Genomic DNA, 25,883 nt, shown 5'->3' on the forward strand with positions numbered 1-25,883 from the left:
ATGCAGTAGTGAGCAATTCTGGTCCTTTTATTTAAAGAAAGATTATTTATTTGATGACGGTTCAGAGAAGGTTCACCGGGATGATCGCCGGTAATGAGGGATTGCCTTATGAGCAAAGATTTGGAAGAATGAAGAGGTGATCTCATTAAATCATAAGAGGATTCTTATGGGGCTTGACGTGGTACATGCTGGGAGGATGTTTCCCCTCACGGGAGAGACTAGGACCAAAGGCCATAGTCTCAGAATAAAAGGGTGTCAATTTAAGACTGGGAATTTCTTTTGAGGGTTGTGTGTCTTTGGAACTCCTTGCCACAGGGCTTTGGGTGGCATAGTCCTTGTGCATATTTAAGGCAGACGTGGGTAGATTCTTGATCAGTAAGGGAATCAAAGGCTATGGGGAGAGGGTACAAAAGTGTACATGAGGAATGTCAGATAAACCATGATCCTATTGAAAAGCAGAGCAGGCTCAAGGGGACGAATAGCCTACTCCTGTTCCTATTTCTTATGGTCTTACAACCAGTCACAGAAAAAAGTGGATCAGAAGATCAATGGAAACAAGAAAAATAAACACAAAACATCGGTTTCCTCCCACAGCACAAAGATGTGCGGGTTAGGTGGATTGGCCATGCTAAATTGCCCTTAGTGTCCTAAAAAATAAGGTTAATGGGGGGGGGGGGGGGGGGGGGGGGTTGCTGGTATAGGGTGGATGCGTTAGGGTGATCATTGCTCGGCACAACATCGAGGGCCGAAGGGCCTGTTCTGTGCTGTACTGTTCTATGTTCAACATTTGCATGACAAAGCTGGCATTGAAATATTCTGCAGTTCGTGAATTACTCTGGCACAAGCTCACTCTCTCCCACGAGTTAAATTAGAATAAAATAATAGTTTCCATTTCTTCTCCTGCTCAATAAAACATCTATGCACCAGCATGACCATAGTTCCATGCAAACCATTTTAAGAGCAAGGAAATGCACATGCAGCATGAAGCTGCTTTGCAGGATAAACAAGCCAATAAATATCATAAAAAATGTCAACATTGATGTATCGTGTTTCCTTTCAAGAGATGCCGGGCGCAAGAGACAGGCAGAGCGGAAGGGCGCAAGAGAGACACATGCAGCAAAATACTCACCACCACCCCAACACATATTCATGCTATGGGTCTAGGTGCATGAACACCTAGAGTCTAGTGTAGCCACCTGGGGTGGCCACTGCCCAACACAAAATGGAAGATTGCAAGGAATGCAGGGAAAATGGACATGTTGTAAAGGAAGCAGCTTGCAAAGCGCTTGTATATTGGGACGGCTGCATAAACCACTTTTGACTGCTGCAGAAACCAGACAGCACTGTGAAAAGAAACCAGTTAACATACTAATGAGGCGATACCGGGGGATCCCCAGATGCAATGGAAACAAGTTAAACACAGATCGATACATTGAATGGAAGGCCAGACCTTTCGGCGCCAGAGAAGCCCAAAACAATAAGTCCCAAGAACCGCCCCAGTGACCGAGGAACTGCCCCATGATTGGGGGGTTCAAACATATGGATTGGGAAGAGACCCAATCGATTCCATGCAGGTAAGGGAGTCCGCCCAAAGGGGCGCGGATCCCCTGGGACCTTAAAAATCAGGTCCCACACATGGTTCAGTCTTCTGATCCAGCCCTCCAGCCCTTCTCTCTCTTTGACCAACACTCCTCCGTGGACCAGCTTTTGCCAAGAAGATCTTGAACAAGAGAGAGGAAAGGTTTCGGACAGCAGCCGCCAACAAGTAAGTGCCTCACAACGATCGCTACCAGGGATAGGCACTCCTGACCCCTTTTAACTGATACCAACCTGAAGTCTGCAGACCAGAGCAGAGCAAGAGGCCTTGTTCCCTGACCCAACAGTTCCTTTGAGATAAGTATTAGTTTATTTAGCGGTAGGAATAAGTTTAATCCTTTTAGCGTGTGCATGGGTAAACTCAGTTGTTTGGACTTACTAATTGGTGTATGGTTTTATTGCTTTGAACTTCACCTTGAAGCTTGTGGCGGTGTCTTAACGACACCTGGCGACTCCAGAGCTAAGTACAGAAACAGAGCCAAATTGAGTGTTAAGCACACTCACCCAGAACGACCAACACTAGGAGTGAGCCCACTAATGGTTGTATTAACCCACTTTTTAAATTTAGCAATTTTACAGTTCTTTGCTCAGCGAGTTTTTTTCATTCTTCATAACATTAAGCACACATTTAAAAAGGAACGGCAAGGTCTTCAAAACTTCTCTTTCTGAAAATTGCTCACCAGCCCCTTGAGTGAGAAAGGAATAGAAATGTGGTTTTTCATGTAGAAAGGTTGGGCAAACCCTAGCTAAAACCTTTTGGCAGAACTGGAAAGCAGAAAATAGGTTCAAACTAACCAACGGCCAAAAAGAACAAACCAACAGCCAATATGAATGGACAAGCTCTTAAATTAGGGGGCAGCACGGTAGCCTTGTGGATAGCACAATCGCTTCACAGCTCCAGGGTCCCAGGTTCGATTCCCGGCTGGGTCACTGTCTGTGCGGAGTCTGCATGTCCTCCCCGTGTGTGCGTGGGTTTCCTCCGGGTGCTCCGGTTTCCTCCCACAGTCCAAAGATGTGCGGGTTAGGTGGATTGGCCATGATAAATTACCCTTAGTGTTGGGTGGGGTTACTGGGTAATGGGAATAGGGTGGAGGTGTTGACCTTGGATAGGGGGTAGGGTGCTCTTTCCAAGAGCCGGTGCAGACTCGATGGGCCGAATGGCCTCCTTCTGCACTGTAAATTCTATGTAATCTATGTAATCTATGTAAATTAATACTGTCAAAGGTTCCTTACTGCCTGCTATCGCAAGTTGCTACCCAAGTCCATCAAATAACAAGTTCTGGGGAAGACCAATTTCACAAATGGCTTCCACAACAAGGACAAGACATATATAAATATAAATATAATGCTTGAATTGTCCTCCATGGTCTTTGTTTACTAATTAACACCCCAAATTACTACAGCAAGCAGGCAGAATAATATCTGTTGGCCAAATTATTGACTCAAAATGTTAGTTTTAACAATACTAAACCATAAATTAGCACTCAGTTCAGGAAATGCAAGTTTAAGCAAGTGCTACAGGCAGTTAATGGAAAAAAGGCCAAATGAACAAAACTGTTGGAAAGAAGAATTGTTTAAGAGTTGGAATGCAGAGCTGGGTTGCTCTGGCCTAAGTTTGTCACTATGCTTGGAAGAGTGATCACACACCAGCTACATTAAAAACCTCACGTCAAACTATGTTTCAAGTAGTCTCACTTTGTATGAATCCTCATGCAAAAGAGATAGGAACTGATGTGTGGTAAGAACTTTATAAATCAGAGGACTGGTGGCCTGATTCTCAGAAACAGAAGATATGGAGAAATGAAATAGGCAAGGCTTAAATCTTGGGGGTGAGGTCCATGTATTGAATAAGACCATAAGACATAGGAGCAGAATTAGGCCACTTGGCCCATCAAGTCTGCTCCGCCATTCAATCACAGCTGATATTTTCTCAACCCATTCTCCTGACTTCTCTCTATAACCCCATATCCCCTTATTAATCAGGAACTTATTTATCTGTCTTAAAGACCCTCAGTGATTTGCTCTCCACAGCCTTCTGCGGCAAAGAGTTCCACAGATTCACCACCCTCTAGCTGAAGAAATTCTTCCTCATCTGTTTTAAAGGAGCATCGCTTCAGTCTGAGATGGTGTCCCCTGGTTCTAGTTTTTCCTGCAAGTGGAAACATCCTCTCCACGTCCACTCTATCCAGGCCTCGCAGTATCCTCTAAGTTTCAATAAGATCCCCCCTCATCCTTCTAAACTCCCAACAAGTGCAGACCCAGAACCCTCAACTGTTCTTCATTCCAGGGATCATTCTTGTGAACCTCCTCTGGACACTTTCTAAGGCCAGCATATCCTTCCTTAGATACGGGGTCCACAACTGCTCACAATACTCCAAATGGAGTCTGCCACAGCCTTATATAGCCACAGAAGTACATCCCTGGTCTTGTATTCTAGCCCTCTTGACATAAATGCTAACATTGCATTTGCCTTCTTAAACTGCATGTTAACCTTAAGAGAACAAGGACTCCCAAGTTCCTTTGTGCTTCTGATTTCCTAAGCATTTCCCTATTTAGAAAATAGTCTATGCCTAAATTTCTCCTTCCGAAGCACATAAACCTCACACTTTTCCCACATTGTATTTCATTTGCCACATCACTGCCCACTCTCCTAGTTTGTCCAAATCCTTCTGCAGTCCCCTTGCTTCCTCAATACTACCTGTCCCTCTACAGATCTTTGTACCATCTGCACACTTAGCAACAGTGCCATCAGTTCCTTCTTCCAGATCATTAATGCATATTGTGAAAAGTTGTGATCCCAGCACAGACCCCTGAGCCACACCACTAGTCACCGGCTGCCATCCTGAAAAAGACCCCTTTATCCCCATTCTCTGCCTTCTGCCAAACAGTCAATCCTCTATCCATGCCAGGCTCTTATTTAAGTCTCCTATGCGGCACCTTGTTAAAGGCCTTCTGGAAATCGAAATAAATCACATCCACTGATTCTCCTTTGTCTAACTTGCTTGTTACCTTCTCAAAGAACTCTAACAGATTTGTCAGACATGACCTCCCTTTGACAAAGCCATGCTGACTCAGTCCTATTTTACCATGCACTTCCAAGTACTTTGCAATCTCATCTTTAATAACAGACTCTAAAATCTTACCAATGACCGAAGTCAGGCTAACCGGCCTATAATTTCCCGTCTTCTGCCTCCCTCCCTTCTTAAACAGGGGTGTTACATTAGCCACTTTCCAGTCCTGTAGGACCCTTCCTGCCTCCAGTGATGCCTGAAATGATCACCACCAATGCCTCCACAATTTTCTCAGCTATCTCTTTGAGGACCCTGTGTGTGTAGTCCATCCGGTCCAGGTGACTTATCCACCTTCAGACCTTTCAGTTTCCCCAGAACCTTCTCCTTAGTGATGACCACTGCACTCACCTCTGCCCCCTGATTCTCCTAGAGCTCTGGCATCCGACTGGTGTCTTTCACCGTGAAGACTCATGCAAAGTAACTATTCAGTTTGTCTGCCATTTCTTTGTTTCCTATTATTACTTCTCCAGCCACGTTTTCCAGTGGTCCAGTGTATATTTTTGCCTCTCTCTTACCTTTTATATATTGAAAGAAACTCTTCCTATCTTCTTTTATATTACTAGCTAACTTGCACTCATTTCATCTTTGCTCCCCTTCATGCTTTTATAGTTGCCCTCTGCTCGCTTTTAAATGATTCCCAATCCTCTGGCTTCCCACTAATCCTTGCCACTTTGTATGCTTTTTCTCTTGCTTTTATGCTGTCCTTAACTTCCCTCGTCAACCATTGATGCCTTGTCCTGCCCTGAACATGTTTCCTCCTCCTTGGGATGAATTTCTGCTGTGCCTCACAAATAACCCCTGCCATTGCTGTTCCACTGTCTAGGCTCCTTTTCCAATCACCTCTAGCCAGCTCCTCCTTCATGTCTTTGTAGTTACCCTTATTTAATTGTAATACTGTTACATCTGAATCTAGCTTCTCCCTCTCAAACTGCGGGGTAAATTCTATCATATTGTGGTCACTGCTTCCTAAGGGTTCCTTTATTTCTTCACCCATAAAATCCCTAATCAGGTCTGCCTCATTACACGTCACCAAACCCAGAATTGTCTGTTCCCTAGTGGGCCCTACCACAAGCTGCTCCAAAAACACATCTCTTAAACATTCCACAAATTCTTTTCTTGGGATCCACTGCCAACCTGATTTTCCCAGTCCACGTGCATATTGAAGTCGCCCATGATTATTGTGATATTGCCTTTTTTACATGCTTTCTCTATCTCCCGATTTATTTTCTGCCCCACATCCTGACTACTGCTAGTGAGCCTGTACATCACTCCCATCAGGGTCTTTACCTCTGCCATTCCTCAACTCTACCCACAGAGACTCTATGCCTTCTAATTCTATATCGCTCCCTGCTATCGATTTAACTTCATTCCTTACTAACAATGCAACCTCGCTCCCTTTGCCCCTCTGCCTGTCCTTTCGATAGGACACATATACTTGTATATTTAGATCCCAGCCCTGATCCCCTTGCAGCCACGTCTCTGATGCCCACAACATCGTACCAGCCAATTTCAATGTGCGCAACAAGCTAATTTACCTTGTTCCGTATACTGCGAACATTAAGGTACAATACCCTCAGTCCTGCATTGACCACCTTCCTTCTCACACTTGTTACCTCTTTTGCTCTGCCTGAGGGTGATGTTCTATTATTTTGTTCTCTATTTCCCCTTCAGTTATGACACCGTCTAAGCTAACGCTCTGGTTCCCAACCCCCCCGCCATATTAGTTTAAATCCTCCTGAGTGACACTAGCAAACCTCCGAACCAGGATATTGGTGCCCCTTGAGATTTTAAATTTTTTTTTTTATAAATTTAGAGTACCCAATTATTTTTTTCCAATTAAGGGGCAATTTAGCGTGGCCAATCCGCCTACCCTGCACATCTTTGGGTTGTGGGGGGTGAAACCCACACAAACACGGGGAGAATGTGCAAACTCCACACGGACAGTGACCCAGGGCCGGGATTCGAACCCAGGTCCTCAGCGCCGTAGGCAGCAATGCTACCCACTGTGCCACCGTGCTGCCCTCGGTGCCCCTTGAGTTTAGATGCAACCCGCCCGTCTTGTACAGGTCGCACCTGCCCTGAAGAGATCCCAATGGTCCAGAAATCTGAAACCCTCACTCCTGCACCACTGGTTTAGCCACTTGTTTAGCTGCACTATCCTCCTATTTCTAGCCTCACTGGTACGTGGGACAGGGAGTAATCCTGAGATTACAACCCTAGAGGTCCTGCAGGGCCTCATCACTCTTCCTGCCTATGTCATTAGTACTTATGTGTACTACGACCTCTGAGTGTTCACCCTCCCACTTCAGGATGTCCTGTGAGACATCCTTGACCCTGGTACCAGGGAGGCAACACACCATCCTGGACTCTCTTTCACTTCCACAGAAGCGCCTATCTGTGCCCCTGACTATAGAGTCCCCTATAACTATCACTCTCCTGCACTTTGCCCTCTCCTGCTGAGCAACAGAACCAGTTGTGGTACCACTGTTCTGGCTGCAGTTGTTTTCCACTGATAGGCTATCCCCCCCCCCCCCCCCAACAGTATCCAAAAATGTATTCCTGTCAGAGGGGGGGGGGGGGGGGGGACAGCCACAGAGGATTCCTGTACTGACTGCCTGCCCTTTCTAGCGATCACCAATCTGTCTGCCTGCAGCTTAGGTGTGACCACATCTCTCTAACTCCTATCTATGACCCTTTCCACCACCTGCATGCTCCTAAGTGCATCCAACTGCTGCTCCAACTGAACCACGCTGCCTGTGAGGAGCTGCCATTGGTTACACTTGCTGCAGATGTAGTCAACCGGAACGCTGGAAGCGCCACCGATCTGCCACATCTCACAGTTGGAGCACTGCACCCCGCTGAGTGACATTTAAGCACTAGTTAATTAATTTGAAATAAAGACTTGAATTATTGTTAGATTGAGTTACAATTAACTATATGGCCCTGACACTAGATTTGTACTGTAAAATTAAATGCTAAATATTAATCTCTGCCCTCCGGTTCAGTTACCCCACTATCTAGTTAATCAACTAGATTTGTTTTGCAATGTTATTTTTTTTAAACAGATTCCCAACCAGCCAACAGGTCACAGCTTTATTGTGATGTCACTTAGTCAGTCCGTACGCACGCACACACGCACACACACACACACACGCACACACACGCGCACACGCACACACACACACACACACAAACCTTGAAACGGCATTAAAATCACTTACTTATCCAGGATGCTCTCCGGATCCCTCCCTGCAGACTAACAGTTGCAGGTCAGAAGAAATAAAACAGAACGGTAGGGAAAAAGCACCTCTTCCCACTCTGCACTGAATTACCTCACTGCACCAAATTACCAAGTTTGAACCTCACTCTAGCTGTCTCTCACTCATGATGTCTCGACTTCACCGTGCGCAAAGCTTACTGAGGGTGCACTTTGTGTCTGCCTTTTATACGTGAAAAAACACATGTGGATGCGATATTAATATCAATGAAGGTCTTTGGGGATACTTTAACCACATACAAGTGTGGGTTGGGATGTTTAAACCTTGGAAATCTAAAATCTGACCTCAATTTGCCCATTTCAGAGAAGCAGTGGCAGACCCGCTTGCAGGAAGCAGGTTGGCATTCAAATAAAGCTGAATGCCTCATATTTAACCAGTCTTCCAGGTTCAACTCTGGCTGGGTTTTCCAGGCCTAAAAGAAACACAGCAGCTGAAGAGAGGAGAATACTGCTTCATGGAAAGCCAAGTGCCTTCACAGCTCTGACTGTGGGCCAGGTGGAGCAGAAATGCTTCCTCCCAATCCACCAATCTTACTTCACTTCTTTCAACCTTCAACCAAATACAGAAGTTAATTGGATGCTTTGTTGTCTAAATGGCTCAAAAGATGGCCAACACAGTCCATCCCCAGGTTTCTTGGTGTATTCATATCTAAAGGCAGTAGAATGATCAGATCTCACCAGTAAACAAAACAATCATCTCCACCTACTGTCTCCTCTACATAGAGGGAAACAAACACACGAGTAGGTGGTCTCTTTGCTGAATAACATTGTTCAGTCTGCAAGGGGAAACCAGAGCTCTAGTCCAAAGTTTGGAATATTGGTGGTGCCCAAAACGAGAGGCTGCATAGTGATGGAGATCTGCAACTTGTATCTTTCCAACTAGTGAGATAGGTAGTTTCACAATGCCCTAGAAACAGATTCAACAGTAGCTTTCAAAACTTATTGGATAACTACTTAAAGGGGATAGAATTGCATAGATGAAGAGAAAAAGGTGAGGAGTGGGACAGCTGGCTCAAACTTGACAAAGTGAATGGCTTCCCTCTAAGCTGTACTATTCAATGATTTTATCCGTTGAAGACTGCGGGGATCCAGGTGTGAATGCTGATGTATACAGCACTGTTTCTTCTGAAAATGACAGACTATTTTGTACAGCTACTTATAAAAAGTTGGCTTTTTTAGCAATAAGATTGTTGAAGACAAAGTACCAAGCCAGGGTGAGCACTGACCATGGCATGCACATGTGCTTGTCAAAGATACTTAAGAGTCTTGATATAATAGATGGTCAGCACCAGCAACAAATTTCACATTATGCAAAACAAAAAAATACATGTTTAATTGCAGATATTTAACTGCTGAGTATTTTCTGGTTTTATCTTTCGTCATAAATTTTCGAAATGAATGCCATCAGAATCCAAGGCATGGTTGTATGTCATATCTACAGCTATTGAAGTACGGCAGGGCAGGCAGGCAGGCAGTGCAGGAATCCCCTGTGGCTGTCCCCCTCTCTAACAAGTATACCGTTTTGGATACAGTTGTGGGGGATAGCCTATCAGGGGAAAACAACAGCAGCCAGAACAGTGGCACCACAACTGGCTGTTGCTCAGCAGGGGTGGGCAAAGTGCAGGAGTGTGATAGTTATCGGGGACTCTACAGTAAGAGGCACATATAGGCGCTTCTCAGGACATGAAAGAGACTCCAGGATGGTATGTTGCTTCCCTGGTGCCAGGGTCAAGGATGTATCTGAATGAACACAGGACATCCTGAAGGAGGAGGGCGAACAGCCAGAGGTCGTAGTACACATTGGTACTAACGGCATAGACAGGAAGAGTGATGAGGTCCTGCAGAGTTTATGGAGTTATCATAGATCTCATAGAATTTACAGTGCGGAAGGAGGCCATTCGGCCCATCAAGTCTGCACCGGCCCTTACAAAGAGCACCCTACTGAAGCCCACGTATCAACCCGTTGCCCGTAACCCAGTAACCCTCACTTAATATTTTCTGGACACCAAGGGCAATTTAGCATAACCAATCCACATAACCCACACATCTTTGGACTGTTTGGAATTAGGCAATGAGCTAAAAAGCAGGACCTCCCGGGTTGTAATCTCAGGATTACTCCCTGTGCCACATGCCAGTGAGGCTATAAATAGGATAGTGCAGCTAAATACGTGGCTAAACTGGTGGTGTAGGAGGGAGGATTTCACATTTCTGGACCACTGGGATCTCTTCCGGGGCAGGTGTGACTTGTACAAGGAGGCCAGGTTGCATCTAAACTTGAGGGGCACCAACATCCTGGCTGGGAGGTTTGCTAGAGTCACTTGGGAGGTTTCAAACTAGTATGGAAGGAGGTTGGGAACCAGAGCACTAGCTTAGAAGGTGTAATAACAGAAGGGGAAATAGAGAACAAAAATGAGAGAACAACAGCACCCTGTCTGCTCAAAACACAGTGGTTTGAAGTGTATTTTTTTTAACGCCAGAAGTATAGCGGGCAAGGGAGATGAACTTAAGAGCACTTATCAGTACTTGGAATTATGATGTTGTGGCTATTACAGAAAGGAAGGGCAGAATTGGCAGCTGAATGTTGGAGAATATAGATGCATCAGGAGAGATGGAGGAGATGTAAAAGGGGTGGGAGAGTAGCATTACTAGTTAAGGAGAATATTATATACGTACAGCGGGAGGACACTTCGGAGGGCTTATACAATGAGGCAACCTAGGTAGAGCTCAGGAACAGGAAGGAGACAATCACAATGTTGGGAGTTTATTACAGGCCCGCCAACTGCCAGCGGGCAGCACGGTAGCATTGTGGATAGCACAAATGCTTCACAGCTCCAGGATCCCAGGTTCGATTCCAGCTTGGGTCACTGTCTGTGTGAAGTCTGCACCGTGTGTGCGTGGGTTTCCTCCGGGTGCTCCGGTTTCCTCCCACAGTCCAAAGATATGCAGGTTAGGTGGATTGGCCATGATAAATTGCCCTTAGTGTCTAAAATTGCCCCTAGTGTTGGGTGGGGTTACTAGGTTATGGGGATAGGGTGGAGGTGTTGACCTTGGATAGGGTGCTCTTTCCAAGAGCCGGTGCAGACTCGATGGGCTGAATGGCCTCCTTCTGCACTGTAAATTCTATGACTATGATTAAGAGAGGTAGAGGAGCAGATAGGTAGAGAGATTTTGGATAGGTGCAAAAGTAACAGGGCTGTTGTGGTAGAGGATTTTAATTTTCCCTATATTGACTGCGACTCACTTAGTGCTAAGGGCTTGGATGTGGCAGAGTTTGTAAAATGTATGCAAGAAGGCTTCTTGGTGCAATATGTCGATAGTCCAACTAGAGAAGGGGCAGTACTGGATCTGGCATTGGGGAATGAGCCTGGACAGGTGGTTGAGGTTTCAGTTGGGGAACATTTTGGGAGTAGTGATCACAATTCCGTAAGTTTTAGGGTACATTTGGATAGGGATGAGGGTAACCCTCGCGTTAAGGTGCTAAACTGGGGAAAGCCAAATTATGATAACTTTAGGGGAATTGAAGAATTTGGATTGGGTGCAGCTGTTGGAGGGTAAATCAACGTCGGATATGTGGGAGTCTTCAAGTGACAGTTGGTTAGGATTCAGGAAAGTCACGTTCTTGAGATAATGAAGGATAAGTATGGGAAGTTTAAGGAGCCTTGTATAACAAGGGATATTGTGAACATTGTCAAAAAGAAAAAGGAGACTTTTGTACGGCCTAGAAGGGTGGGGACAGTCGAACCTCTTGAGGAGTATAAAGAAAGTAGGATGGTACTTAAGCAAGACATTAGAAGGGCTAGGAGGGGTCATGAAAAGTCTTGGCAAGTAGGATTAAAGTGAATCCCAAAGCTTTTTATTCACATGTAGAAAGCAAGAGAGTGGCCAGGGAAAGGATTGGACCACTTAAGGACAGTGGGGGAATCTATGTGTTTAGCCAGAGGAAATGGGCAAGGTACTAAATGAGTATAATGTTCACCAAAGAAAGGGACTTTGCGGAAAATGATTCTTGGGTAGGGTGTGTGGACAGTCTAGATTATGTTAACATAGAACAGGAGGTGGTATTGGGTCTTTTAAAAGATATTACGGTAGATAGGGCTGGATGGGATTTACCCCAGAATACTGAGGGAAGCAAGGGAGGAAATAGCTGGGGCCTTGACTGACATCTTTGTTTCCTCCAGGTGAGATCCTGGAGGTCTGGAGAAGAGTTAATGTGGAACCACTGTTTAAGAAAGGTAGCAGGGATAATCCTGGAAACTATACGCTGGTGAGTCTCACGTCGGCAGTAGGTAAATTATTGGAGAGAATTCTCAGGGACAGAATTTATACTCATTTGGAAACAAATGGGCTCATTAGCTATAGACAGCATGGTTTTGTGAAGGGGAGGTCGTGCCTCACTAACATGATCGGCATTTTTTCAGGATGTGACAAAGATAATTGATATGGGAAGGGTGGTGGATGTTGTTTACATTGACTTCAGTAAAGTCTTTGATAAGGTGCGTCATGGCAGACTGGTACAAAAGGTGAAGTCACACAGGATCAGAGATGTGGTGGTAAGATGGATACAGAACTGGTTCGGTCACAGAAGGCAAAAGGTAGCAGTAGAAGGGTGATTTTCTGAATGGAAGGTTGTGACTTGTGGTGTTCCACAGGGATCTGTGCTGGGGCCTCTGTTGTTTGCAGAAACGATTTGGAGGAAAGTGTAGCTGGTCTGATTAATAAGTTCGCGGATGACACCAAGGTGGTGGAGTGGCAGATGGTGTTGTGGATTGTCAGATGATACAATAGGAATAGATAGGTTGGAGACTTGTGCAGAGAAATGGAAAATGGAGTTTAATCCAGACAAATGTGAGGTTTAACAGAGAGGAAATATACCGTAAATGGCAAAACTCTCAGGAATATAGAAAGTCAGAGATCTGGGCATGTAGGTGTCAACACAAATGGACACGGTAGTCAAGAAAGCATACGGAATGCTTACCTTCATTGGACGAGGCATAGAGTATAAAAACTGGCAAGTCATGCTACAGTTCTATAGAACCTTGGTATGGCCGCACTTGGAATATTGTGCACAACTCTAGTCGTCACATTACCAGAAGGATGTGGAGGCTTGGAGAGGGTGCAGAGGTGGTTTACCAGAATGTTGCCTGGTCTGGAGGGTGATAGCTATGTGGAGAGGCTGAATGGACTCAAACTGTTTTCATTGGAAGATGGAGGTTGCGGGGTGATCTGATAAGAGGTCTACAAGATTATGAGGGACATGGATAGAGTGGATGGGCAGACACGCTTTCCCAGAGTGGAGGGGTCAGTCACTAGGGGGAATAGGTTTATGGTCCGTCGGGCAAAGTTTAAAGGAGATGTGCGAGGTAAGTATTTTACACAGAGGGTGGTGAGTGTCTGAAACGTGCTGCCTGGGGAGGTTGTGGAAGCAGCGTTCAAAAGGCATCTTGACAAATGCATGGATATGATAGGTATAGATTGATTTGGCACTAGGAAGTGTTGAGGGTTATGGCAACGGTTGGTATCATGACCGGTATAGGCTTGGAGACCAAAGGGTCTGTTCCTGTTCTTTGTTTCTTTTATGGTCCTATTAGAATGATAGATGCTCAACGGTGGAGTAAACACTGGTTATAATAATAATAACCATAATAATAACAATAACAATAATAATAATCGCGTATTGTCACATATGACTTCAATTAAGTTACTGTGAAAGTCACTACATTCTGGCGCCTGTTCAGGGAGGTCGGTACGGGAATTGGACCTGCGCTGCTGTTCTTGTTCTGCATTACAAGTCAGCTGTTTAGCCCACTGTGCTAAATCAGCCCCTATAACATAGCCATGTTATGTTATAATAGCTTAATATTTTATTTAAACACAGTTGAAACTTGCATTTGTATAACGACTTTTACATAGAAAAATGCTCCATCACTTGTTAGGTCTGTCTCAGCCCATTTGCTATCCAATAAATTCAATGAGAAAACCAATGCCAAAATTCCATTTATTATAATGTTAACAATTAAATCAAATGATCCGTTAAGCACAAATTGAATAGGACAATCGTGGTCAATATCAACTATAAATTACACGTTAGAAGCAGATTTGATAAAGATAGACTTTACGGATTAACCGGGCAGTTCACTCAACATATTTGTTGTAAAGTTCAGCCACAAAGTACTTCAATGTTCTGATTTTCCTTAGGTAAAATTCCAGTTCCTTTTCTTCAAGGATGTGGCAACTGATTTTCATCTGACAACCAGAATTCCACAGGAAAAGTCTTCACCAAAATTGTACAAACCTCCTCAGCTCTGTTCACAACAGGATAGTGTGCACCCAGCAGTTCTATCTCTATCCAAGCCTTCAGTGGAAATTTTGTGCATTATTCAGCCAGTTCTGGTCAGTCAACTACTTTAAGTAACTGAAACAGCTGCAGCAACCCATTTTCTTTTTGCCAGCTCCTGGATCCAATCTTCATTTCCCACAGCCTGCCTGCACCACTGGGGGAACCACTTGGCAGGTTCTGTGTTAATCCAAACTGATTGGTGAACCAAGACTCAGAGCTTTGCTTTACAAAATTTATTGACTTGTTCAGTCATGCAGCTCTCCTCTCACTCAATTCAGTGTCCCAGCTATTTCCTAAAATAAGTGCTCAAAAACAATTAATACCCATTACCTGTTTTGTTTAACCGTAATAATGTAATTGACATAACATTTAACAAACCATAACAATGTAGCTGACTAGGCATTAACACTGTCTTTTATCTGGTTATAATCAGTTTTCCCAGAATTCTAAAGTTTTAATTTCCTTTTCAATTGGTGTCTGTCTCAAAAAAATACAAGCTTGGAACCAGGATCAGTGCACCCAATAGAACATTTGACAAGTCATTTGTTTAGACAGAAGCCCCTGCACACACTCTCTCAAACCACAGATTCCATTACATGACATCCTAACTCCCACATAGTCCTATTAGCATACCACCAATGCTTAAAGACGCACTTTGGTTCCTGATTTAACACCTCAATTTTAAATTCCCATATTTCTGGTGAATTTCCCATTCATCAGACTGGGAAGGGGCAGCAGGGTAGCATGGTGGATAGCATAAATGCTTCACAGCTCCAGGGTCCCAGGTTCGATTCCCGGCTGGGTCACTGTCTGTGTGGAGTCTGCACGTCCTCCCCCTGTGTGCGTGGGTTTCCTCCGGGTGCTCCGGTTTCCTCCCACAGTCCAAAGATGTGCGGGTTAGGTGGATTGGCCATGCTAAATTGCCCGTAGTGTCCTAATAAAAGTAAGGTTAAGGGGGGGGGGGTTGTTGGGTTACAGGTATAGGGTGGATACGTGGGTTTGAGTAGGGTGATCATGGCTCGGCACAACATTGAGGGCCGAAGGGCCTGTTCTGTGCTGTACTGTTCTATGTTCTATCACCTACACCAACCACCCTCCCTTCCCACTTCATACCAAGTCTTCATCCCTTCATTTATTGTGCAACCCCCTCCAGCCCTACAACTCACCCAAGATCTGCATTCCCCCAACTCTGACCTCTTGCACATTCTAGAATTTCACTGTTCCATCACTTGACTGGCAGGCCTTCAGCTGTCTGGACTAACACGGAACTCAAAACACCACATTCCTTTTCTCCTTTTAAAACATTGACAATTTTGGTCACTTGTCCAAATTAATGGTATTTGGTGTCAGATTCTTTTGACTGTGGAGCACTATTCATGTGGTACCAAATAGGGCAGCATGGTAACAGTGGTTAACACAGTTCCTTCACAGCTTAGGGTCCCAGATTCGATACCCGGCTTGGATCACTGTCTGTGCGGGGTCTGCACGTTCTCCCCATGTCTGCGCGGGTTTCCTCCGGGCTCCGGATTCCTCCCACAGTCCAAAGATGTGCAGGTTAGATGGATTGGCCATGTTAAATTGCCCTTAGTGTCCAAAAGGTGGAGCGGGGTCACTGGGTTACGGGAATAGGGTGGAGGTGTGGGCTTGGGTAGGGCGCTCTTTCCAAGGGCTGGTGCAGACTTGATGGGCCAAATGGCCCCATTCTACACTGTAAATTCTATGACTCTATGCCAAAGTACACAGAGGTTCTAGCAGTCACAGTACCTTTAAATACAATACTACACCATGTAACATAACCCAAGTGTTTTACTCCACTGTTAAGCATCTAACATTGTTTATAGGACCACAAATCAATATCTGTGGATTATGACAGACAGCCATGCCTGAGATTCTGATAGCGTACATTTCAAACATGCCCATTAACCAAAGACAAAACCAGAAAATATCCATTCAGCTAAATCAATGGAACAACAGAAATCAGTTAACGGCATGGTGGCACAGTGGTTAGCACTGCTGGGACCCAGGTTTGATTCCAGCCTTGTATGACTGTATGTGGAGTTTGCACATTCTCCCCATGTTTGCGTGGGTTTCCTCCGTCCGGATGCTCCAGTTTCTTCGACAGTCCAAAGATATGCAGGTTAGGTGGATTAGCCATGATCAATGGGTGGGGTTACGGGGATAGGGTGGGGTAGTGGACCTAGGTAGCGTGCTCTTTTGGAGGGTTGGTGCAGACTCGATGGGCTGAATAATCTTCTTCTGCACGGTCAGGATTCTATGGAGTTAACATTCAGACTTGGAGAACATCGCCCTACCCTGGCATTGGAGGGAATTCCAGAGTGGTTCTCACTGGGACAATATGTGTATTTCAAGAATAATAAAGGGTTAACAATTTACTGTAACTACATCCAATCACTAAATGGAGATCAAGCGCATACATGTGGATCACATGATACTCTCGACTCGGGGAGTAGGTTGTTAGGCGAGATAGTGAATAGTCGTGTTATCAGGAGGTCGGTAGTTAGTATCATAATTTTAGTCAATCTGTAATCTTTTATTCATAGAACATAGAATTTACAGTGCAGAAGGAGGCCATTCGGCCCGTCAAGTCTGCACTGGCCCTTGGAAAGGGCACCCCACATCTCCACCTATAACCCAGTAACCCCACCTAACCTTTTTGGACACTAAGGGCAATTTAGCATGGCCAATCCACCTAACCTGTACATCTTTGGACTGTGGGAGGAAACCGGACCGCCCAGAGAAATCCCACACAGGGAGAAAATGCAGACTCCGCAAGCAAATCTATTTTGTAGTGTAAATAAATTAGCTTTGTTCGAAACATAGCTTGATGTTCTTTGGGAGACCCTACTCTTCGAAGACTCCTCATTAAGAAATCGAAGAACGGGGCAGCACGGTGGCAGTGGTTAGCATTGCTGCCGACGGCACTGAGGACCCGGGTTCGAATCCCGGCCCTGGGTCACTGTCCGTGTGGAGTTTGCGCATTCTCCTAATGACTGTGGGTTTCATCCTCACAACCCAAAGATGTGTAGGATAGGTGGATTGGCCAGGGTAAATTGCCCCTTAAAAGGAAAAAAATAATTGGGCACTCTAAATTTATAAAAAAAAAAGAAAAAAAAAAGAAAAAGAACATCACACTGACCACCTTCTTGTTTCTGAAAATTCTTCAGGGCCTCAGTAAAAATCATTATTTTTTTCTGTATAAAAATTGATCATTCAATTAAGCAAAGTCTTATTACCGCTGCCACTGAAGGTGGACACAGGTTAATGATTTTACACGCTTCTTAGTCTCTTTGTTTGTAAACAATATATTTCAAAACTAATGGACAAATTTCACCTGCCCTTCCTTCGGGTATGGCTGAAGGAAGAACTAGTTAGTTTAAGATCCAGATCGAGGAATTTTTTGTAAAGGACCTGTGGGGCAAATTGACGTTTTAATGAAGGTGGGTTGTTTTATTTAGAACGTTGATTTGTCTCAGCTACTATGGTGACAGTTGTTAAAATATGAAGAGTTTTCCGAACAGATTGTTCAATGTGAATTAAAGTTCTTTATAAAAAGATTTATTTTCTCAGCTTTGCACCTACAGCACTTCAAGGAAGAGCTGCGGAGCTATAATAAGGTTGAGTTCACAAATACATATACATGCTGGTTTGGGGACATTGTTTTCATCAGTCTCATTGCTGAACGCATAGCTTACATGAAATCAATATTTTCAGAAGAGTGGTGTACCCATAGTATTCACATCCACCGCCCACAGTCTTCAATTAATGGTGCAGGATGGGACTGACGGAAGGAAGGACAGAGCATAATGCAGACAGCCAGTGGGCAGTTTCACGAGTGTGTCAGCCAGGGCTGTCATGGTGCTTTAAAGCCATGGTGGACATGGGGTGGAATAGCCAACGTAAGTAGGTGGTGAATGGTTGCTGCATATGTGGCCTAAAGGAGGATAAGAATCAGGCATCCAACCATTTCTCGTTCAATAAAAAACAAGGTCCACAGGACACAAACCTGCTCAAATCTGGTCATACTCATCCCGATATTCACAAATGTGGGTGTTATTCCTGGAGGCCAGTATCTCCATTACGTGGCACCTTGATGCATCAAGTGCATCAATGGGAACTGGTGCCCATAATCCATTAATCCCCCGTGTATGTAAATTAGCATTTCACTTCCTGCAAAAGATCTGTAAAGTGTGGCTCAGTGGGCTCGACAGCTGGTTTGTGATGCAGAACAAGGCCAGCAGCGCGGGTTCAATTCCTGTACCAGCTGAGAATTCTGAATTCTCCCTCTGTGTACCCGAACAGGCACAAGAATGTGGCGACTAGGTGCTTTTCACAGTAACTTCACTGCAGTGTTAATGTAAGACAACTTGTGACAATAAAAAGATTATTATCACTAGCTGTTTTAACGCAAAGTTATTTGTATAGCTAAATTCACAATGGGCACGATTCATCCCAATGAAAACCAAGTGCTCTCGCCAGCGGGAAAACCAGTGATTCCCACTAGCACTAGGAGTGAACCTGATGTGCCAAGCAATGGCACTTCAAATTTTTTTTAAAACCAAGATCAGGGTTTTCGTGCCATTCCATGCTGCTCAGAACAAAGAGACAGCCTCTTTTTAAAAAAAACTACGGTTAGAAAAACAGCAGCTCCTCAGAATTAATGGACCACTGTAGAGTTATATAGATTAACAAAAATATTCCTTCCTTTGAAACCGCCTGAACCTGTGAATTCAAATGCCCGTAAAAGGTAATGGCCGTGAAATTGAATGTAAACAATGCAGTTTAAAGCTCTTAATCTTCTAAGCTTGCAGAGAGGTTTCAATGCTTTAAAGGGCAATAAAATGTACTGTTAAAATCCACTTCAAAGGTTTCCACCACATTAAAGGAAATACTAACTTGACATGCAGTTTAAAGGGTTTAAGGCTTCAGATGGAAAGACCAGCCAAATGACCCCCATCCCAGGAAAGACTCCCAGCCTGACTCCCTCCACCCAGCACAAGTACCTAGCCCCCCCCCCCCCCCCCCCCCCCCCCCCGGCAGACCCTCACCAGCACCCTGGAGGCAATTATGGGTAGGATACTCACCCTCTGCCATGGAGTGCAAGCCGCTAAGTCCCCATTTGTCAGGACTTGCACTAATGCATGCTACCGAGACTCGCAGTTGGGGGACCTGGTGCACCGGGAGGCAGGTGAATTGAGTGCCATGCCCGTATATGAGATTCATATTAGGGATAGTGATCTATTGGCATGTTTCCATCGTTTTGGAGCAGGAACCTGTTGGGGGAGGCTGGGAGACTCGCAATGGTTTCACTACTGGCATGAAACCAGTTTTTTGCCCAAGGCCCAATTAACCAGGCCTTCAGGATTCTCATTGCTGGCTGAGATTCTTCCCTCCCCCACGAATATGTCAAGTCAGAATATTAATATTAAAGTGGAGATGCACTTTGTTCAGCTGTTATACTTTCTTAAAAATTGGAATGTAGTGGTGTTGGGAAAAAGAGTCAAAATCTAGGAAATTAAAGTGAAACAACAATGTAAGAGAGTAGGGTAGCAATTTGAGTAATCAGAGTGTGGCATGAAAGGACAGCGGTCAGAGTGCTAAAAATGGTATAAGAAAAATGTTAACGGTTCTCTGCATAACAATCCATGCAGCATTCAGAACAACATGGATGAACTTTAGTCTTAAACAAAGATACATATGCATGACCTGATAGCCACTAGAGATTTGGGTGCAAGGGGTCCAGGGTTGGAACCTGAATATTGAAGGCTATTTAATATTTTGGAAAGACAGATAGCTAGGAAAAGGTGGTGAGATAGCTCTGTTAATTAAGGATGTCATTAGTACAGTAGTGAGAGATGAATTTAGCTCAAAAGAGCAAAACATAGAATCAGTTTGGGCATAGATAAGAAATAGGAACAGCAAAGGTCATTTTGAGTGTAGCTTATAGGCCCCCTAATCATAGGTGATGTGAGTATGGGTCAAGCCTAGTGTTTTAAGCCTTAATCAAGTAAATTAAAAGTGTATGAAGGCAAAGTATCCAGAGGAAATAGTGTGTATTCAGAGTGCGTAATTTTAGTGTGTAACAGGATGCAATATTGCTTTCATATTTCGCCAGAGCCATTTCAAATAATGATTCTATTTGCCCAGACTTCTACTTGTGAAATTTTTTTTTTTTTTTTTTTTTTTTTTTTTTGAGGTTGGCCAACGTATTTTTTTTTTAATATAATTTTTATTGGAATTTTTTACAGAAAATATAAAACATGACAAACAATGAAATGCAACAAAATAACCCATAATAACTGTGACACCCCCAGACCGTATCGGCGCATGTATCACATCCCCCCCACCCCCCAACCCCAATGAACAACAAAAGAACTTAAAAATATATTAAAATTAAATAAACAAACATAGATATATTAAAATTAAATAAACAAACATAGATATATTAAAATTAAATAAACAAACATAGATATATTAAAATTAAATAAACAAACATAGCTACTTGTGAAATTTATCCTGTGATCTTGGATTCCTTGGTTCTGACGGCAAGTGCAACTTGTATTTGCCAGCCACTAACAGTATGAAAAATAAAAATTGCTAAAAGGGTTTTAACTTGAGATATCGGTTTCAAAACAAGTGGTGACATGAAGTATGCTGACCCATGGATTTGAATCGTAAAGACTACAGCTGCTCATTTAAAAAAAAAGAGATTGCAGGAAAAATGTGAAATATGCTAGCATGTTTAGGTTTGAATTGAAAATACTGCAGTTATTTTTAAAAGGTAGAAATATTTTTCTAAACCACCGCCAACTTTTAAACAGCTTTTTTGCTCTGCAAATATTACAATTAATGTTTGTACAAAGAGTCATCGGACTCAAAACGTTAGCTCTTTTCTCTCCCTACAAATGCTGCCAGACCTGCTGAGATTTTCCAGCCTTTTCTTTTGTTTCAGATTCCAGCATCCGCAGTAATTTGCTTTTATTTTTTACAAATGTTTGTGCTTTATATTAAAATATCTACAAGTGTATAAGATAAGTAATCATACATTGAAGTGCAAAGGTTACAACTATTCTGCAGCCATCAATATCCTATTAACGGCAATCAGAGTTCTCTTTTGAGCTTACTCAGTAACCTTTTCCCATTATCCAAATGACTTGATAATTTCACCAATTTGCTACGACACTGAGAAATACACAGTAAGATTCTTTTAGACCCGAGAAAATATATACATTTCTATTTTTTTTTAAACTGCATTTGTATGGCACTTTTCACATCCTCAGGTAATCTTAAAGTGTTTTAAGCCTTAATCAAGTTAATTAAAAGTGTATGAAGGCAAAGTACAGTTTCAATTTCTAATGCTGATCTGTGTTTTGGTAGTGCTAGCTATGGTCTGAATGGTCAAAACATCATGAGAATTCATTGCTTTCACTTCCTGTGGCACTCACTAGTTATAGCTTGCCAACCTGAAAATGACCCATTCATCCCCCCTCTTTGTCTCGGTTAGCTCGCCAGTCCTTTATCCATCCCACTTGAACCAAGGAGCTGCAACACTCCTCCCATCAAAAATGACAAAGGTAAGACCCACTTGAAATGAAATGAATGAAAATCGCTTATTGTCACATATGGCTTCAATGAAGTTGCTGTGAAAAGCCCCTAGTCGCCACATTCCGGCACCTGTTCGAGGAGGCTGGTACGGGAATTGACTCGTGCTGCTGGCCTGCCCTGGTCTGCTTTAAAAGCCAGCGATTTAGCCCAGTGTGCTAAATCAGCCCTGTTTTTAATAAATGATTTTTAAAATTATATTAAACGCATAAATAAGAAATAGAAAGGACTATGGAAAAAATACTTAAGGGTTAAGGGGGGGGGGGGGGGGGGGGGGGGGGGTAGACTACAGTCCAATTAAGTTATGAAAAGCTAAAACATAGAGAAAGTAGTGGAAACTATAGCCAGGCAAGCTTTCTCATCCTGCAATCAGATTTCCATCATCATTATAGTGTTGCAGTAACTTCGTGGATGGCAAGATTTTGTTCACAAGTGAACAGATATTCTGTAGAGCGATGATAGTTCAATGTCAATGACAATGTCAGCACTGAGAAGAGTGTATTGGACAGACAAGAAATTGATGATATTAGTCCCAAGAAGTGTGCTGGCCAGGGAAGTTGGTAAGAGCACAAAGGAAGATGATTATGGGAGGCCAATCATTTGATGTGAAATCTGAATTGTGACAGTCATTTGAAGAACCTAGAGAAGATTTCCCCAAAAGGAATATGTAATCGAGGAAGGAAATTAATAAAATGGAATGACAAACAGTAGTACGGCAGTAGGTGAACACGAGTGACACCAGTGATCAATCACCTAGTTATAAAGGCATAGATCTGCTGGAATGAACACACTGCCACTGTCTCAAGTTAAGGGTATCAAAGCTGCATTCTATAGCCAGCCGGAAAGAAATGAAATAGAAAGAACAGCTGAAAGATAATCTCAGTGAAGATGTAAATAATGCAATTTACATTCAGAAATCACAAAATCCCTACAGCGCAGGAGGCCACTCAGCCCATCAAGTCTGCACCAACCCTCCAAAGAGCACCCCACCCAGGCCCACTCCCATGCCCTATTCCGTATACCATAACCCCACATAACCTGCACACCTTTGGACTCATAGGGGCAATTTCTGCATGGCCAATTGGCTTAGCCTGCACATCTTTGGACTGTGGGAGGAAACGGAGGCAACCAGAGGAAAACCACACAGACACGGGGAAAGAATGTGTAAACTCCACAGTCACCCAAGGACCCCTGGGCCTGAGAGGTAGCGGTGCTAATCACTATGCCATCGGCTATCTGGGTCAAAATGGAGTAAAATCTAATAAGGTGCTCACAGAAGAAAATTGTTACAAAGAAGTCTGCAAATAGTGGATGATCAATAAACATAGCTATGAATATTTTTTTAAATTGTTCATTTGTGGGCATCGCTGACTGGGACAGCATTCATTGCCCATTCCCGAGGGCATTTAAGAGTCAGATGGCAGATTTCCTTCCCTAAAGGATATTAGAGAACCAGATGGATTTTTACAACAATCGACAATGATTTCTTGGTCATTAGACATTTAATTCTAGATTTTTATTGAATTCGAATTCCACCAACTGTCCTGGTGGGATTTGAACCTACGTCCCTAGAGTCTCTGGATTACTAGTCCAGTGACAATACCATTATGCTACTGCCTTCCCTATGAACTCAAACATCATGAACTAGTCAACCAAGTTACTCCCACAATAAATTTAATTCCATGTACTGATTTTTCTGCTCACTGTGCAATTACAAATGAGTACTATTTTAGAAAAATTGTCAACATCTTAAAACTGCAATTAAGGAAAATAATATCTAAATACGTTGACCTCCTAAACAGAGATTATAAAATCAACCGAGGATAGCTAGTTTTCCAACTTCTCTTCTGGGAGAAACCTTCTTGAAAACATTTTTACTTGGCAGGTTTACTGTCCTTTGAAGGATCCAATACTGTAAACATTACTCCACCCCAAGTAGCTTTCCCATGTGTGCAAAACTATTTATATTTCAGCCAAACCAAATGATACTATAACCGACCATTATGGAGCATTTATACGTAAGCTTCATAAATGCAGGAACTGTTTGGCCAACATTCAAAAGAAGAGCAGTTTTTAAAATCAATGCTCTTAAACATCTCCATAATTAAAATGTATGCTGTGAGGAAACATCCAGACTGGTAACCTCCTGGCTCATTAACTAGGATTACTGAAGCAAATCTACTCCAGAGCAGTGACAAATTACATTGCTGGGTGCAATTATACTGCTAACAATTGGACAATGTTTTTAAAAAGTGGTAGAAAAGAAAATCAGAAGTTGACTTTCTATTCCCTATTACCGAATGCTCAGTAAACCAAAATGGACTTGACTTTATTTTTTAAAGTATACAAACTTTTAAGGGTTATTAGTTAGAAAAACAAGTAAATCATTGGGGAGAATAATGAGGAAGGCAGGACAAAGTGAAGCATTTAATAAATAATTTTCAAATGAATAACTGTAGCAAGTTGAACTTAAAGAAGCTGTTCTTGGTGGCGGCATGGTGCTCAGTGGCTAGCACTGCTACCTCATGGCGCTGACGACCCAGGTTCAATCCTGGCCCCAGGTAATTGTCTGTGTGGAGTTTGCACATTCTTCCCGTGTCTGAGTGGGTCTCACCCCCACAACCCAGATGTGCACAGTAGGTGGATTGGCCACGCTAAATTGCCCCTTAATTGGATTTTAAGTTCTTGTCATTTATGTACTTTTATTCCTGAAATATTAGTTTAGATCCTGGTATACAATATGAATGTTCTTCATGACGAAGATATCAACTGCAAAAGACTCTTATTGTCTATGCTAAATAGACTTTTTCCTTTGCTTTTTAAGAGTTCCTGGAAGGACACCTTAGCCTGTACTCCTCTGAGAATTAAGACCTTCCATGAATCAAAATTGTCTGCAATTCCTTCCATTTTTTGGAAGCACAACTAAGAATTGCACAACTAAGAATTTAATGTGTGGAATATCAGTGCTTGGAAATAGATAATGTTTTCATTTCCCGCAGCAATTAAACATATTGCCAATTTCATATGTCCACCCCATTCAGTAGAGGCTAGCAAACACAAAAGTAAAAGTTTGGATTGGGAAATGTATTTACTTATTGACCAGGAATGATTTATTTTAATTCTTGCATCTCTCAGAACAGTCAACTTTCTACAATATTAATCTATACTTAATCATGTTGGGACCAGTTTAGCTCGGTTGCCGTTGGCTTGTGATGCAGAACAAGAGAACAGCTCGGGTTCATTTCTCATACCTGATGACGTTATTCATGAAGGTCCCTGCCTTCTCAACTTTCCCCTTGCTTGCTTGAGGTGTGGTGATCCTCAGGTAAAATCACCACCAGTCAGCTCCCCCCCTCTCAGACTATGGCAACTTTACTTGCCACATTAATAAAGTTTGGTTAATAATTACCCATAAATGAGAATTCTGATCCTCAGACTCAGAAACCATTGCAATCCCTGCAACAGTTGACCATTTTTATTTAAATTTATCCATATACCTACAATCTCACTTAAAAAGCATAATTGGAGGCCAATACTGTGTGTATATGGCTCACTCACAGTCTCTGGAATCCCAGTCACCCTCACACAATCACACCCTCTCAGAGTGGACATCAAGAAATTTGGAGTGAGCCAGACAAACAGACTCCGAACCTCACATACTTTAGTTCTGATCTTTGTTAATTAATCGTTTTCTACTGATCAATTTATTGCTTCAACATTGCTTTGTTTTTGCTCAATATATTGTTTCTTTTCTTCATACCGCAGCTTATTTGAAAATTCATGTTTAATATTGTGTCAGACTTTCTCTTTCTGAAATTTGCTCATCGGCCCCTTGAGTGAGTAAATAAATGAAAGTTCCTCCCTGCCCCCATGAAATATTCCTCTCAAACCCTATGAAAACTCTTCTTATAAACTTAGCACTCCAGATGAACACGGACATAAAATTCTCAACAACGTTCTCATCACAACTGCGTTAATTAGC

The 25,883-nt window shown here is 43.1% G+C and overlaps 1 protein-coding gene across 2 annotated transcripts in view; it reads right to left on the bottom strand.

Annotated features, from left to right (window-relative positions):
- The window catches only part of pard6ga (par-6 family cell polarity regulator gamma a), a 71,227-nt gene that overhangs the window by 12,762 nt on the left and 32,582 nt on the right, over nucleotides 1-25,883 (bottom strand). The gene's annotated exons all lie outside the window — the stretch shown is intronic.

The sequence above is a fragment of the Scyliorhinus canicula genome, chromosome 5 (assembly GCF_902713615.1).
Source record: "Scyliorhinus canicula chromosome 5, sScyCan1.1, whole genome shotgun sequence".
NCBI lineage: Eukaryota > Metazoa > Chordata > Chondrichthyes > Carcharhiniformes > Scyliorhinidae > Scyliorhinus > Scyliorhinus canicula.